The sequence below is a fragment of the Pinus tabuliformis genome, chromosome 2_2 (assembly GCF_031772625.1).
Source record: "Pinus tabuliformis cultivar Carrire ecotype Pingquan chromosome 2_2, CPIR1, whole genome shotgun sequence".
Taxonomy (NCBI): domain Eukaryota; kingdom Viridiplantae; phylum Streptophyta; class Pinopsida; order Pinales; family Pinaceae; genus Pinus; species Pinus tabuliformis.
The window spans coordinates 395,357,361-395,374,489 of NC_142300.1; positions in this window are offsets into that span (position 1 = coordinate 395,357,361).

The following is a 17,129-nucleotide window of genomic DNA, read 5'->3' on the forward strand; positions in this document are numbered from 1 at the left end:
GAACTTGTTGTTGATGCTCGATGTGATCTTTCACTGCTTGAACTTTTTTCTTCTTGATATGTCCTTCTATCTCTAGAGTTTGAGGAGTGGTAATTTCTTCCAATCCTTTACAAGATATGGTTGGATTCATTTCTTGATGCTCGATGTGATCTTTCACTTCTTGAACATTTTTCTTCTTGATATGTCCTTCTATCTTGATAGTTTGAGGAGTGGTAATTTCGAACAATGAATTACAAGATATGGTTGGATTCATTTCTTCTTTCTCGATGTGATCTTTCACTTCTTGCACCTTTTTCTTCTTGATATGTCCTTCTATCTTGAGAGTTTGAGGAGTGGTAATTCTTGCCAATGCTTTACAAGATATGGTCTGATTCATTTCTTCTTTCTCTGGGGTGGGGTCCTGGCATATATCTTCTTCTTTTGATGTTTCTTGATCCTTTTCTTCCTCCTCTTCATATTCTATGTAAAATAATTTATTCTCAGCACACTTATGACCTTTAGTGCATTTGCTATCACAATTGTAACAAAGCCCTTTTTCTCTTTTTTCTTCCAATTGTTGTGGTGTAACCCTTGTAGGTTGTGGAAGGCTAGGAGAAACAACACTTCCATCTTTATAGTTGTGAGGGGTACACTTCCTGGTTTCCGTAATTTTGCTTTCCACTATGTCACAAAGCCCTTTTACTCTTTCCAATTGTTGTGGTGTTGCTCTAAAGAAGGTGTTGCTCTTTGTATCCTCATAATGTGCTATCATTTCCTCCGTGAAAATTGACCACGTAACAAGTTGTTTATGAGAACAAAGCCCTTCGTACCATAAAAATTGATTTGGTTCTAAATATAAAGATGCAATACATACCTTTTGTAGCAGTTGTACACCATGTAGATCAAAATATTGCTCCATTTGAAGTATCCAATTTACCGGATCCTTGCCACCAAACTTCCTCATCTTGTTTTTTCTTGATTTTAGGAGCTCGACCTTGAAACGACTATAACTCTATACTTTCGGATCTTTAAGTTCTGAAATTGCGACTTATAGTAGCCCTCTGTGTACTCTTTCCAATGCCACCAGTCTGATCCAAATTGGATTCTCTAAGAAAGAGTTATGCACAATCTCTCAAGATGACCTGATTATAGACCTTTCCAGAAGAGCGAACTTTTATGAAGTGCCACGTGTCACAGTTTTGACCTTTGGATTCTGAAGCATGCATACAAGAAACTACAGTCTGTCCTTTTTTTGTACCTTCTTACAAAATTTCAATCCGATGCCCAGAGAGAAAGTTATGACGATTTTCCCCAGGTCACTTGTTTTGAATGTAATTCAGGAGTCTGCAAAAAGACCAACTTCCTCAGATCATATCTCCACAAATATCGCGCGAAAAGCTCTGAAATTCGGACCCAAGGTTCAGCGCGATTTCTTCTCAAATGGGTTTTTTTTGCGACTTCTGAAACGTCACAGAAAAAAAGTTATAGCGAAAATTCCACGATGACCTGTTTGGAGCAGCGAAACCCTAGAATCCAAAGCTCTGATACCAAATGTTATGAAACCAGCTCAAGAAAAGATAGAAAAGATAGATCAATGCCTTAGAATTCAGCCTCTTCGAAGGGGCAACCTCCTTTACATTACATAAATGAACAATTATTGGATGATACAAGTGAAAAGACCTCCTTTCTATATATAAGAGTCTAAGGGGTCATGACATAATCAGAGCCGACATAACAATAATAATGTAAGGGCACAATAATAACAATAGTGGGCTTCTATGGGGCACAATAGTAACAATATGGGCACTACATGGGTACATCAATATAATAAGTGGGTTATACTAATAACAATAAGGGGTTACACTAGTAGTATAGGGGCCTAACATGAATCAATAATGATACCAAGAGTTTTCCAAGGGTTCTTGAGCAATTCTTCTTTAAAAGGAAAAGGTGATTTTAGATTCAATTTCGGTGGAACTTATCTAATTGGTTTTATTATTTTTGGTTTTAACAACAATAGGTATGAAAAGAAACATTGCATCACACTCTTTTCAAATTGGGAAGAAGTCTTATGGGAAAATACCAATATAGGGGAGGGATGCCATTACCCGAACATGTCCAACTCAGACCTGAGAGATGCCAGGCCGACTTGTTGAGGAGTCGTACAACACATGTCCTCTGCCTACAAGCAATTGTCCTCTGTACATGCTAACCGGTTCAGCTGGTTTAGGGAGCATTAGGGTTAGTTTACCGTCGTATCTTGGAGGCTTCTATAAGACGTTGCCTTATTCTGTTCGAGGCTGGTACTAGTTCATTTTTTCTCTTGTTTACTTGCGCGACGCTGCTACAATGCTGGTCGCAGCCATAACTGTCCTTGGCGCTGTGGATAGTGGGTTATGGGTCATTTCCGATGCTTGTTTGAGAGGTTGTTTAGTTGTTATCTGGAGTTTGGTCTGGTTTATTGGGCTTCTTTTTCTTCCCCGTCTGGTGTATTGGGCTGGGTATTCGCTTGCGTTCATCCCTGTAGCAGATTTGGCTCAACTTGGTGCTAGATATGGCGGTTTCGTGCTCTGAATGGTTTTTTTCAGGTAAACTAGTAAGTTTCTAAGATTTATGGGATTTTGATGGTTTTATGCAAGTTTAGGGATGTCTAACCCCACGACAGGCCTATCTTGCAGGTCATTGTGTGATTTGCAGTTGGAGCTACGGTTTTTGGAGCATCTGGGTTCTTGTGGTGCGCTAACACGGAGGAAGCCAACAAAATGAGAGATGGAAGGTAGGACACTGTCCTACCAACCTTTATTCCTGTGTTTTTTTAACACATTTAGCCGGATGGATTATTGTGCCTTTGTTCAACTTATCTGCTTGTGATTTTAAACACTTTCAGTTGTGTGGGTTTTGTGTAAATTGTGGGATTTTTTGTGTGAACTGTGGGATTAATATTGAATGGGTCAGTGTCCTTGAATACATTTTGGTAGTGTAATTGTTATTGTAACAGTTTGTAGAGCTAGGGTTTAATTGTTATTGTCAAAGTTGAGGGTTTAATTGTTGCTAATATGCTAGGGTTTTGTCACTTTGTTGATCAGAAATATGCTAGGGTTTCGTCTTGGCATTATCTTAGAGGTCATGGTTATTTTTGGTTCCCTATTGACATTAGCTGAAGATTTTTGAAGTTACGTAAGGTTTTTATGGTGTGTCAAGGTATCAAGTGCCTTTCCAGTATAAAAAAGGATAAAGTCTCTCGGTTTTTTCATGGCCAAAATTTTAAATTTAAAAACTGCCTAAATAAACTAGATTTTCTTCCCTATCTTCAGTCCTTTAGTAAAGAGAGAGAATCTCTTATGGAAGTGTACTTCCACCCCCTATCTCTGTTGTAACCAATCGACTTTCTTGAAGGAGTAATGCTTCTTTAGAAAACGTATCTACCTTCTCATTTAATTCTTTGAAAACATGTTAAGAGGAGATGTATACTGAAATGTTTCTTACCTTGCTGATTTTGTCCATGATTGGAATAATAATTGAATTATATATCTTGAATTATTATGCTCATATATATATTTCTAATGCCATATATGTAATGCATTTCTAGTTGGGGAAGTTGGATCTTTATTTACTGTTAATGGCGTAATTATTTGTTGTTTTTGCCTGTTTTATTTTTCTTGAAACATGATTTTGATTAACTTTTTTGTTAAAAACACATGTTTGATATTTCAAGATCTCATGTGCCTTTATAATATAAAATAGGATAAAGGCTCTCTGTTTTTCATGGCCAAAATTTTAAATTTAAAAACTTCCTAAATAAACTAGATTTTCGTCACGGTCTTCAGTCCTTCAATAAAGAGAGAGAATCTCTTCTGCCTTCTCATTTAATTCTTTGAAAACATGCTAAAAGGAGATGCATACCAACATGTTTCTTAGCTTGCTGATTTTTTCCATGATTGGAATAAGAATTCAATTATATATCTTGAATTATTATGCTCATATATATATTTGTAATTCCATATCTGTAATGCATTTCTAGTTGGGGAAGTTGGATTATTTATTTACTATTAATGGCATAATTATTTGTTGCTACTTATTTGCAATGGTCACTGTGTAAGCTCGTTTCTTTACCAATGGTATAGTGTTGCCATTGCTCAAGTGTTTAGACTAGTGCATGATTATCCTGGTCATACTTGTTGTAGTTGGATCTTCACATCGAAATAAAAATAATTTCTAGATTAGAAATCTTATCTGCCTTCTCATTTAATTCTTTGAAAACATGTTAAAGGAGATGCATACCAACATGTTTCTTACCTTGATGATTTTGTCCATGGTTGGAATAAGAATTAAATTATATATCTTGAATTATTATGATCATATATATATTTGTAATGCCATATCTATAATGCATTTCTAGTTAGGGAAGTTGGATTTTTTATTTATTGTTAATGGAGTAATTATTTGTTGTTAATTATTTGCAATGGTCATTGTGTAAGCTAATTTCTTTACCAATGGTATATTGTTTTCACTTCTCAAGTGTTTAGACCAGTGCATGATTATCCTGGTCATACTTGTTGTAGTTGGATCTTCACATCAAAATAAAAATAATTTCCAAATTAGAAAGATTATTTGCCTTCTCATTTAATTCTTTGAAAACATGTTAAAAGGAGATGCATAACAACATGTTTCTTACCTTGTTGATTTTGTCCATGATTGGAATAAGAATTAAATTATATATCTTGAATTATTATGCTCATATATATATATATATATATATATATATATATATATATATATATATATATATATATATATATATATATATATTTGTAATGCCATATATGTAATGCATTTCTAGTTGGGGAAGTTGGATTCTTTATTTACTATTAATGGTGTAATTATTTGTTGTTAATTATTTGCAATGGTCATTGTGTAAGCTAGTTTCTTTACCAATGGTATATTGTTGCCATTTCTCAAGTGTTTAGACCAGTGCATGATTATCATAGTCATACTTGTTGTAGTTGGATCTTCACATCGAAATAAAAATAATTTTCAGATCATAATTCAAATTCAAATTCAACAGAGTTTAGATTCTTGAATTCAGTTGCTCTAACTTTGATCAAGGTATCCCAATAGAGTTCAATTATCTACAAATAATATTATCCCAATAGAGTTCAAATTCTTGAACTCGGTTGATCTACCTTTGTTCCTTGACCATCACAATGATCATTAACAAACATTCTTAAATCAAGTAAAATTGGATGTAACTGTTTTGATGAGAACGATATTTTTATCATTTGCAATCCTCAATCTGATGAACAAAATAATCCTTAAATGTGTACAAGTTTAGCTTCTATTATGAAACTAATCAAAATATTGCATCCTTACAATATTCACATTGCGATGTGGTTACAAAAATTAAGTCATGCCACCCCTATGCTTGAGGGCCTTTATTTCCTGCATTACCCAAAATTGTTGAGTTGCCTTCCTGACCCACGTATGGTGGACTACCCAAGATTGGTTGATTAGGATGTGCTTGAATGTTTCCATATGCTTGAATCCAATTTTCTCCTTGTAGCCATGGAGGGACTGAGTAGCCCAACTGAACACTTGTGTTACTAACCCCAGTACTAATTGCAGGTGTCATATAAACATAGTTAGGATTTAAACCTGCATTGATAGGGGTATAAGAGGTGGGCATAACCTGTGGCTGATAGTAGGGAACTTGGATGTTAATCATATCTTGGTATCATGGTGTGTTCTTTGCAATTTGGTCCAGTGTGTTGGACATCATCCTATTTGAATCAAACTGGATTGGACCATAGTCTTTCCTGCTTGTCACCCCTCCTCCTTTTTCCAACACTTGTTGAACCTTTCCTGCATCCCTCTCTTGCCTTGCCAATTTTTTTGATGTTCCTTATCTTCCCTTTCTTTTTGTCTTTCCAAACTTTCCTTTGCTCGAGATTTTGTTGTTGCAACTCTTGCAAATCTCTTTTCCTTGGCCAAATCCTTGTTTCTCTTTTTAGATTCCTAAATTTCATTTTTTTATGTTTAGACTCACACAATAAACTCATATAATCTTTAGATGTGAGCAACTGTGAACTCCTCCCCAAACGAAGACAATATGATGTTGAGTGCCTTGATGATGCCTTCACTCTCTCTACTAGTAGCTTTAGGAATGCACCAAGTATTCTCTGATTTGTTGTCCCATGCTCCTCAGGACCTGACACTTGGATTTTAACCTCCAAGACAACTGATTGGCCCCCATTGTTGTCTTCTTCAAGTATTTCCTGGTGAATACACTCCTCTTCAGTGATCCAACATCCACAAAATAATGAACAGTTTGATGTTCAAATCTGATAGTTGTGAAGGCATGTCCATGCTTTCTGCATTGGTGGTAGACACATTATGTGTGTTGATATTCATCATGGCCTGTGCCACCATGATGGAGGGCTTACTTGGGTTGGCATGCTCAATTTCTCATTGTTTAATCCCGTTGCATTATCATTTGAAATCAAGTCTTCATTTTCATTCGCTTGATCAACTGTTTCATATGGAATATCACATGCAGTATTCACAGGTGGTTCAGTGGGTGTGACAACCTCCATGATATTGACAGTTGGTTCATGACTGAACTGTGTCTCACTCACATGTTCATCATCATCACCATAGAAGTGCCCTTCAGAAAGGGACATTATACCTTCAGCAACAACAACATCTTCTTGGGCATCAACATGGTCTTGTAAGTTCTTTGCTTCTTGACCTTCCACATCAAATGCTTGGCTACAACTAGTATCATGCATAAGAGAATCAACATTAAGTGGCCATATACTAGTCCTCCTAAATCCAACCTTGATATTAGAAGGTGTGAGAGCCCTTTTAAATTTTTTACTTGCAAGCTCAGCTAGCTCAAACCTTTTTACTTCCACCCCTGGATTCTTTTCCATCCATGAAGCTCGCTCGACCCTAAAATAGATCCTGAAAGGCCCAAACACGTTATCATCAAGAGGTTGCAATCTGTGAGTGGTATGAGCCAACAATGTTAACAAGTCAATGCCCAAATTGTTGGCCTTGTCAATTGTTTGCACAAACATGTGGCTTCCATGGCCATCTAAAATCAATAGGTGTTTGTTTTTAGGCGAAACACCACTTGGTACAGATGCAGCAAAGTGACAAAGCCAATTCAGGAATAGTTCCTTTGTTATCCATGCATGGGGATGTGCAGTCATGCATGCACCTACTCCACAATTCTCTATATAGTTTTTTAGTTAAGTTTTACCTTTGAATAGATAAAATCTTGGGATTGAAGAACCAATTTCATTGACACAATAAAGAATATTGATCCACCCCCTGTTCTTAGGAAAAATATTAGGCACATTTATGCTCCCTCTCTTGGAAATTACCCGCATACCACAATTCCTTCCTACCTGTAATCCTGTTTCATCACAGTTCCATATATGGTTTGGGGCATATGAGTGTTGCTCATATGCAATAGAAAGAGTGTTATAGAACTTGGACACAATTGCAGGGCATAGATTTAAAGCCCTGTCTTTGTCAAGGCCCTTAGTTGTACGTAGCACAAGGTCTGGATTCCTTTTTTAAACCCACTCCACCATGATTTACTAGGAAAATCATCTTTTAAGGGGTTTGGCCTCCCCTGACAGATTTGAGCTACTATGGATTTAAGTTGTATGATCTCTAAACCATGTCCCAATTGGGCCATCTCCTTACACCACTCAACCACCTTGTCTGCCTCCTCTTCATTCATAACTGTATTAGGCCCTCTACTCTTTTTATTAGTCAACCCATTTATCCAATAATGTATGTTAGATGCAACAATACCATGTTTTTTTGCAGAGGCATAGATTGAATACCCCTTAAACTCGATGTCATGAATTATAGCTAGCATGTATTTCTTTGTCCATCCTCTGATGGCACTAATTTTCTTTGTTGAACTTGCACCTTGCATTGTGGTTGAAGGTGGCTCTGTGATTGATGGTGGGATAACATGATCTTCCACCACATTTTCCTTTTCAACAACATTTTTGGGAGCATTGGGAGCATTCACATCACCCCCCCATCCTCATCTGATGAACTGGATCGCAGTTGGGCCCCCCTCGTCCCTTGCCTCCTATTGTTCCTTGTACGATCAATAATAGAAACTCTTGGCATGGCTGCAACAACCTGCAGATTTACCACGAAATTCTGTTTTTTTTTTTTTAATTTTGATTTTTCTCAGTAGATCACCAATCATTCATGCACTAGAATTTTATCAGCGAAAGTAAGGCTTATTGCATGGAATTTGATGTTGATTTTCAATGTATAAAATTTCATATTACAAGAGGCTTGGAATAATTAAATTCACACAAAGAAATAAGAAATCTAGAAAGAAACAGTGAGGATTCACACATAAAATTTCTTTCTAGCTTTCTCTTGCATGGTTGTGGGATTTATTTGATTGATTTGTCTAGGTTGTGAGGATCTTCTAAGGTCTGCTGCATGTTATTGATGATTGGAGTGTATTTTTTCAATCACTTGTAAGATTACTTCTCCTCAACAGTGACCTATTGCAGACTGTCGAAAAAAATTAGGTTTGAAGCATTGTTATTATAGTAGTCTGATATTAAATTTCAGGTGTCAGATTTGAGGTTACAGTGGCATTGAAATTGGTTACTAAACTGGAAGGTATCGTTATTTTCGTCTTGAGAATGATTTAGGGGTTGTTATCATCATTTAATTAACTGCTATATACTTGCCAGTAAGCTACAACAGTCCATGTTTCATTGACAGTGGTACATTGAAGGACTAGTACTTTCTTGAGTTAGCATATTGGCATTGTTGTTGGCTTTTCTCCCTAGCCTAGTCAAGGATAGGATAACCTTCTTGGATACTAACTACCTCATTGAATCTCTCATCGACGTCTTACTGCTCAGTGGTCCTCTAAAGTCTATGGATGCTATCTTTTATAGATTTGTAATCACAGAGGTTACCAAGTGTTCTATCCTCAAATCTTGCTCAACAAATTGTGCTGACAATGGACTGATATCATTGTTATAGTATTCTGATATTAAATTCCAGGGGTCATATTTGAGGTTACAGTTGCATTGAAATTGGTTACTAAACTGAAAGTTATGGTTATTTTCAACTTGAGAATGATTTAAGGGTTGATCTCATCATTTAATTATCTGATATATACTTGCCAGTAAGCTACAATAGACCATGTTTCATTGGCAATGGTACATCGAAGGACTAGTACTTTCTTGAGTTTGCATATTTGCATTGTTGTTGGATTTTATGCCTATCCTAGTCAAGGATAGTATAACCTTCTTGGATGCTAACTACCTCATTTCATCTCTCATCGACGTCTTACTGCTCAATGGTCCTTTAGAGTCTATGGATGTTATCTTTTATAGATATGTAATCACATAGGTTACTGAGTGTTCTATCCTCGAATATTGCTCAACCAATCTTTTTGACAATGGGTTGATATCATTGTTATAGTAATCTGATATTAAATTGCAGGAGTTGGATTTGAGGTTACAGTGGCATTAAATTGGTTACTAAATTGGAAGGTGTGGTTGTTTTCATCTTGAGAATGATTTAAGGGTTGATCTCATCCTCTAATTAACTGATATATACTTTCCAGTAACCTACAATGGTCCATGTTTCATTGGCAGTGGTACATCAAAGGACTAGTACTTTCTTGAGTTTGCATATTGACATTGTTGTTGACTTTTCTCCCTAGCCTTGTTAAGGATAGGATAGTCTTCTTAGATACTAACTACCTCATTGCACCTCTCATCAATGCCTTACTCCTCAATGGTCCTCTAGAGTCTTTGGATGGTATATTTTATAGATTTGTAATCACATAGGTTGCTGAGTTTTCTATCCTCGAATCTTGCTCAACCAATCTGGTTGACAATGGGCCGGTATCATTGTTATAGTTATCTGATATTAAATTGCAGGGGTCATATTTGAGGTTACAGTTGCATTGAAATTCGTTACTAAACTAGAAGGTACGGTTATTTGCATCTTGAGAATGATTTAAGGGTTGATCTCATCATTTAATTGACTGATATATACTTGCTAGTAAGCTACAACAATCCATGTTTCATTGACAGTGGTACATTGAAGGACTAGTAATTTCTTGAGTTAGCATATTGGCATTGTTGTTGGCTTTTCTCCCTAGCCTAGTCAAGGATAGGATAGCCTTCTTGGATACTAACTACCTCATTGCATCTCTCATTGGCGTCTTACTGCTCAGTGGTCCTCTAGAGTCTCTGGATGCTATCTTTTATAGATTTGTAATCCAGCCTTAAAGCAAGTTCATAAGTAATAGATAGATTGACACAAGGTTATTAGACTCTGAATGGATTGGGGTTCGAATAGACTCATTGTATTGAGTAATGAGCCTAAACGAATGGTAGTTACAATGGGCCCATATCACCAAGGAAGGAATAGCTCGCTTGACATAAGGAGAGCGAGGTGGGTTCAAATACAATATCTCGAGCCTTAAAGCGCATCCTGAGGAAAAAACGAAATAAATGATTCTCTGTTGCATCTCATTTTGCATAGTTGCATTGTATAAGTATCTCTCTCTTGCAAATTGCATTGCATATCTTTTATTGCATTTGACTAACTAATCTCACTGTTAGAAAATTTGTCTAATTCCTTGTAGTTATGCTCTTGCAATCTTGTAGTTGGATTGTCTTAATTTGATAATCTAATAATTAAAAGAGAATTTCTAATAAGCATATACAAGTGATAAAGAGACATTGGTATCGTTATTCATTTAAAAGTGCTTCTCTAATTAGATCTTGTGATCTGTTTAACAAGTGATATTGGCTATAATGGCTTTAATTTACCCTTGTTTCTCAACAAAAATAATGATAAAATAATCAATATGATAACATTATTCAACAAAACAAACCTGTATGTCTCCAACAGCTGATGAATAGAATGAATGTAACACTGTGCACACACTTTGTTTGTATGTCTCCAGCAGTTGATGAATAGAATGAATGTAACATTGTGCACACACTCTGATTGTATGTCTCTAGCAACTGATGAGTAGAATAAATGTTTCAAATGAAAATCAGTAAGGGTTGATGTTTTATAGTTTTTTTATCTAGAATTTAATTGGTAGGGAAGATTGACATGGATTTCTATCTCCCAAATTCAAATGTGTGTTCTCGATTGATTTGTACATGATCCAATGGATGATAAACTTTCACGGTTGATCCTTGTACCTTCTTGTCTTTAATTTCTGAATTGAAAGGGTTGGTGTCATTTATTGCATCCTCTGAACTAATTCTTGAATTGAATGGTTTCATTTATTGTCTTCAATAGGTTGAATGGTTAAACGCACATGTAGATATCGATGACACACATTTCACCTGTTCTTATGCAGGTATTACCCAATAATGGGATATGTTGCTCCAGTGGAAATCAATGGGTGATTGTTTGATAGCATAGGTGTACTCTTGGATAAAATTCAATGGAATGTTTTGTAGTGCATTTTGACTTAATTGGCAATTTAGAGCTGGCGGTAGTTGGGATAGTATCTCTTATCAACTTCTGATGTTAAGGCTTGGTGTTTGACAGTTGTTGGTCCAATCAATATATGGGCCCATTTTGGACATAATTTAATTGTGTCGAGAAGCGCTCTACATCCCAATATGGGGTTAGGTTTACAATATGTCTTGTCAACTTCTGATGTTAATGATTGGTGTTTGACAGTTGTTGGTCCAATCAATATATGGGCCCGTTTTGGACATAATTTAATTGCGGCGAGAGACGCTCTACATTCCAGTATGGGGGTAAATCTCAAATGTAAACGTAAACGTAAACGTAAATGTAAATGTAAAAGTAAACGTAATGTTTAACATTTAAAATTTAAAATAAAGAGATTTACCAACACTAAAAAAGGATGTATCGTAAATAAATAAAAATATAAATAAACCAGAGGTATGGTAAATAAATAAAACCTCTTCTTATATTTATTTCATAAACTTCTTTATATTTATGAAAACTCAAAAAAGAGGCTTTATTTAGGTGAAGCCTATGGGCCAAATACCATGGAACAAATAATTTTAATACCATGGGCCAAATACCATATATAAAAGAGGTATGGTAAATAAATAAATATAAAAGAGGTATAAAGAGGCATGGTAAATAAAGAAAAATATATCAAATACGATTAGAAATCAACATCTAATTATATACCAAGCCTATGGGCCAAATACCATGGTAAATAAAAGAGATATGATAAATAAATAAAAATATAAATAAACCATAGGTATGGTAAATAAATAAAACATCTTTTTATATTTACTCCATAAACCTATTTATATGTACTAACAATAAATAAAAAAGTTTTATTTAGGTGAAGCCTATGGGCCAAATTATTATTAATACCATGCAAAAAAAACATTATTAACCCTAATATTAATATTAAAAGATTATTATTATTATTAAATCTAATATTCATATTAATATATTATAATATTAATATTATTAAATTTAATAACTTTTGATTAATACAATATTAAATTTGCTCATTATAATATATATTAATATATCGAGATATATATTAACTCTAGATATATATGGGAGGGAAGAACAAAGATATAGAGTGATAGAGGTGGAGAGGTAGGGGGAGTGACAACGGAGAGATGGAGATAAACTTAAGGATATGGGTGAGGAGGAATGAAGAGAGAGAGAGAGGGAGATGAGTGAAAGAGGTAGAGAAGGGTAAGAGAGGGAGAGGGAGACACAAAGATGGAGGAGGTAGAGAGAAAAGGAGAGAGGGAGGGAGATAGTCAGAGGATTGGAGGGTAGAGAGAGAGAGAGAGATGGGGAAGAGAGAGGAAGGTAGGAGAGAAAGGGAGAGAGAGGAAGGATGAGAGAGAGGACTTGCAATAGAGGGGTGGTGCCGGAGGTATAGAGAGATGGAGTTGGAGGAGGAGAGAGGGAGGGAAGAAGAAAGACATAGAGAGAGAGAGAGGGAGTGACAAGGGAGAGATGGAGAGAAAGAGTGTATGTTTAGGGGTGATATAAAGAGACAAAGAAGGAGAGATAGAGAGAAGGGCGGAGAGAAGGAGAAAGGGAGGGATATAGTAACATGTATATATATATATATATATATATATATATATAGAGAGAGAGAGAGAGAGAGAGAGAGAGAGAGAGAGATGGGGGAAGAGAGAGGATTTGAGGGAAAAGAAAGAGAGAGAGAGGGAGAGATGGGGGAAGAGAGAGGGATGTAGGAGAGAAAAGGAGAGAGAGGAAGTACGGGAGAGCAGACTTGCGAGAGAGGAGGATAGAGGAAGGGAAGAATAAATACATAGAGAGTGAGAAGTGGAGAGAGAGGGAGTGACAAGGGAGAGATGGAGAGAGTGTGTGTATGTTTGGGGGTGAGATAAAGAGACAAAGAAGGATAGATGGAGAGAATGGGGGAGATAAGGAGAGAGGAGAGGGGGTGGATACAGTAACAGCGTTGGAGAGAGAGAGAGAGTGGAGAGAGGCAGGTAAGAAGAAATAAATATAGAGAGAAATGTGCAGAGAGAGAGAGAGGGAGTGATAAGAAAGATGGAGAGAGAGGGAGAGAGGACATCAGCGGGAAGAGAGATAGAAGCGGGGGAGAGGGAGGGAAGGGGAAGAGAGAGAGAGAGAGAGTATGTTTTAGTGGTGATATAGAGAGACAAATGGAGATAGAGATATAGATGGAAAGTGAAGAGAAGGAAGAAGAGAGAGATGAAGAGAGACAAGGAGGGACAAAGAGATTGATAGATATGGATTTGGAGAGTGTGTGTGTTTGGGGGGTTGAAATAGAGAGAAAAATAAGGAGAGATGGAGGGGGGAGAGAGGGGAGAATATTTCTTGCACTAGATGCATTGATTTCAGTTTAGATGGTGATTTCTAATCCTATTTGATTGCTTGCACTAGATGCATTGATTTTAGTGATGATGTTGATTTCTAATGATATTTGATTGCTTGCACTAGATGCCTTGATTTCAATGTAGATGATTTCTAATCCTATTTGATTTCTTGCACTAAATGCATTTATTTCAGTGTAGATGGTGATTTCTAATCCTATTTGATTGCTTGCACTAGATGCATTGATTTCTAATAATATTTGATTGTTTTCACTAGATGCATTGATTTCAATGTAGATGATTTCTAATCCTATTTGATTGCTTGCACTAAATCCATTGATTTAAGTGTAGATGGTGATTTCTAATCCTATTTGATTGTTTTCACTAGATGCATTGATTTCAGTGTAGATGTTGGTTTATAATCCTATTTGCTTACTTGCACTAGATGCATTGATTTCAATGTAGATGTTGGTTTATAAACCTATTTTCTTACTTGCACTAGATGCATTGATTTGAGTGCAAATGTTGATTTCTAATCCTATATGATTGCTTACATCAGATGCATTGATTTTAGTATAAATGTTGTTTTCTAATCTTATTTAATTTCTTGCATTAGATGCATTGATTTTAGTGTAGATGTTGATTTCTGATTTGATGTAATTGGATGTATGATGGTATATTAATTTTAAAGTGATTAGATTAACATTGTGCATTCATTTCAGTGTAAGCACAAAAAATTATTGGCAATGTACATTGATTTTTGTGTTATAGTAATTCAACCTATTAATATTGGAGAGAAAGAGGGACAAGGTATGATGTTTACTACAATATCTCGAGCTAAAGATTTAAATGGTTTACGACTTAACCTATCCTTTTCATATAATCAATATGAAAAGATAACAAAAGTAACAAGGGTGACAATAAGAATAGTAGAAGAATGAAGACTATTTGTAATTTACTATATTCTTATTAGTCACATTTTCTATCATTCAACACTATTACATTGTCACTTTACATTCAAAATTTTTAGTTTTGCTCTCAAAAAAGAGGTTTTCACCTCGAGAGATTTGATCCCTTTTCGCACTTGATAGATCCGGAGCTAAGATGGATCTAGGCTGGTAACTTATATAACTTAATATAAACTATTTATGTGCATCTTTTCTTCTTCTTTTTTTTTAATGGTTTATGATGATTTTTTGATGGATCTAGAACCAGTACTATAACTAGTACTTGTCCCTGTAAAACAATAAAAGCCTCTTCCCTAATGCGTAAAAAAAAAAAAAAAAAACAACAACAACAACAACAACATATTATTAAAAAAATATAAAACAGATTAAAATAATTTTTATATATTTCATATAAAAATCAAAATACATTTTGACTTAGTTTTTAGCGTAAAATATGATTATGACATTTATAATTATTTAGGCTTTTCAGAAATAATAGAAATGGTTTAACTAACTTTTAACTTTTTCTATTAATGTCGGTTTTTTTAAAAAGTTTTTTTTTTTAACAAGTTCACTCATATCACTGATATGATTTGTAAAATTTCTTTATTTCTCCAGTTATCATAATTATCATTAACTAATACTATTTAATAGTGATTATCTTTGTATATTAAGCACATGAAGAATATCAAATAATTCTAGAGGACTAACATTGGATCTCTTATATTTATAGATATCATTTATTGAATATATAATCAAAAACTAATTCTACATGGTATTAGAGAGGGTTTTTCCTGCCCTGGTGATTTGATTTTCTTAGATTTTCATTTTTTAATATAGATGGCATATTTCAAAGTTTTTTTCCATTTCAGATTTGGTTCTCTTATCTTCTATTCAGCACCTATATCTAGTTTATAGTTCCCTGCCATGCCTACAAATCCTTGTTCTTCTACCACTGTAAGCCTCCAAGTAGATATGGTGATGAATTGGATATGTTGTTGAAGTTGGACCAGATCACCTGAATGACTTATCCCAGTGGGTTTTGCTAGGTAATAACTAAAGTGTACAGTGCGGGCATCTTTATGTCGATTGTGAATTCCTAAAATATTTTGGAATTTTATGGATATGGGCAAGGTTAATGTTTGTCTGATCCCCTAGTAATATACATAAGGTCATGGTAACCAAAGTAAGAGCAGCGGCAAAGTACAATTCCAAATTCTTACAGCAATGGTTGCCACAAGCTCTTCACTTTACCTCGAGCTTAAGTTGATTGTGGATTCCCCTCTGGTTAAACTAGATCACTTCAACTAGCACACTTAGAGGTTGTCTTTCTCAAAAATTGGGCTTTGCAAACATCCGAAAAATAGATTTTTCTTAAAATTACATATAGTCAACATAATTACGAGAGACATGTCCGAAGTGCAGCGAGGATCGAACCATGGTCGATAAGTACGAGCCTTGAGTTATTGTACTGGGGGATTAGGGTTCTTAAGCTTGCAGATCTTTTGGATTGTTTCTTTAGCCAAGCATTCGTAGAGCGTGAGGGGAACTGGGATAAAGGGAGCGGCGATGTCCAAGGATATAGTTATAACAAGCCTATGGATTCGAGCTTGACTTTGAGTAGAGGAACCCGCTTGTTCTTCTTCAATCAATCGTACTTGGAAGAGACCCCATTCACAGCTACCACGAAATCAAGCCTGGATGGTACAGTTGTTATAGTTTGTTAGAGAACATCGGAAGCATGGTGAGCCCCAACCTTTAAACAATCCATTATGTTTAGATTTGTCTTTGGGATTGGGTATGGGGCTGGGATTTAGGAATAGCCTCTACAATTCAGAGTTCCATTTGGTAGCTCTGTTGCACACGTCTATGCCCCAAAATTACACTGACTTCTCTTAATTACCATCAGGCGTTGTATTTGTAACATTGATGATGGATTCAATAGGTTGGAGGGTTGATTCCACAATGCATGTGTATTGTTTTGGTGAAGGATAACATTGTGCAAGAACTTCTTGTTTTGTAGAGAATTATTTTCCTATAATCCCCCTTTTTTCATTTCTTGTATAGGTTAGTTCAGAAAGAACAAAATTGACTTTGCGTTGTGAACATTTTATAAATATGCGCGAAAGATTGTTGGCAAGAACCCCTTGAGAAGAAAGCAGCATATCACTTTCATTATGTGGTCCATAACTTGCAATTCATTGTTGCTACTTTGCAGGGAAAAAAAAAAATCACTTGCAAATGAAAATTACACTATTCCAGACTATATGGATGAGAAAATCACAAAGGTTGATAGTAAGGTACAACCATGGAAATATTTTTCTAAAATCTTGTAGGAAATTTT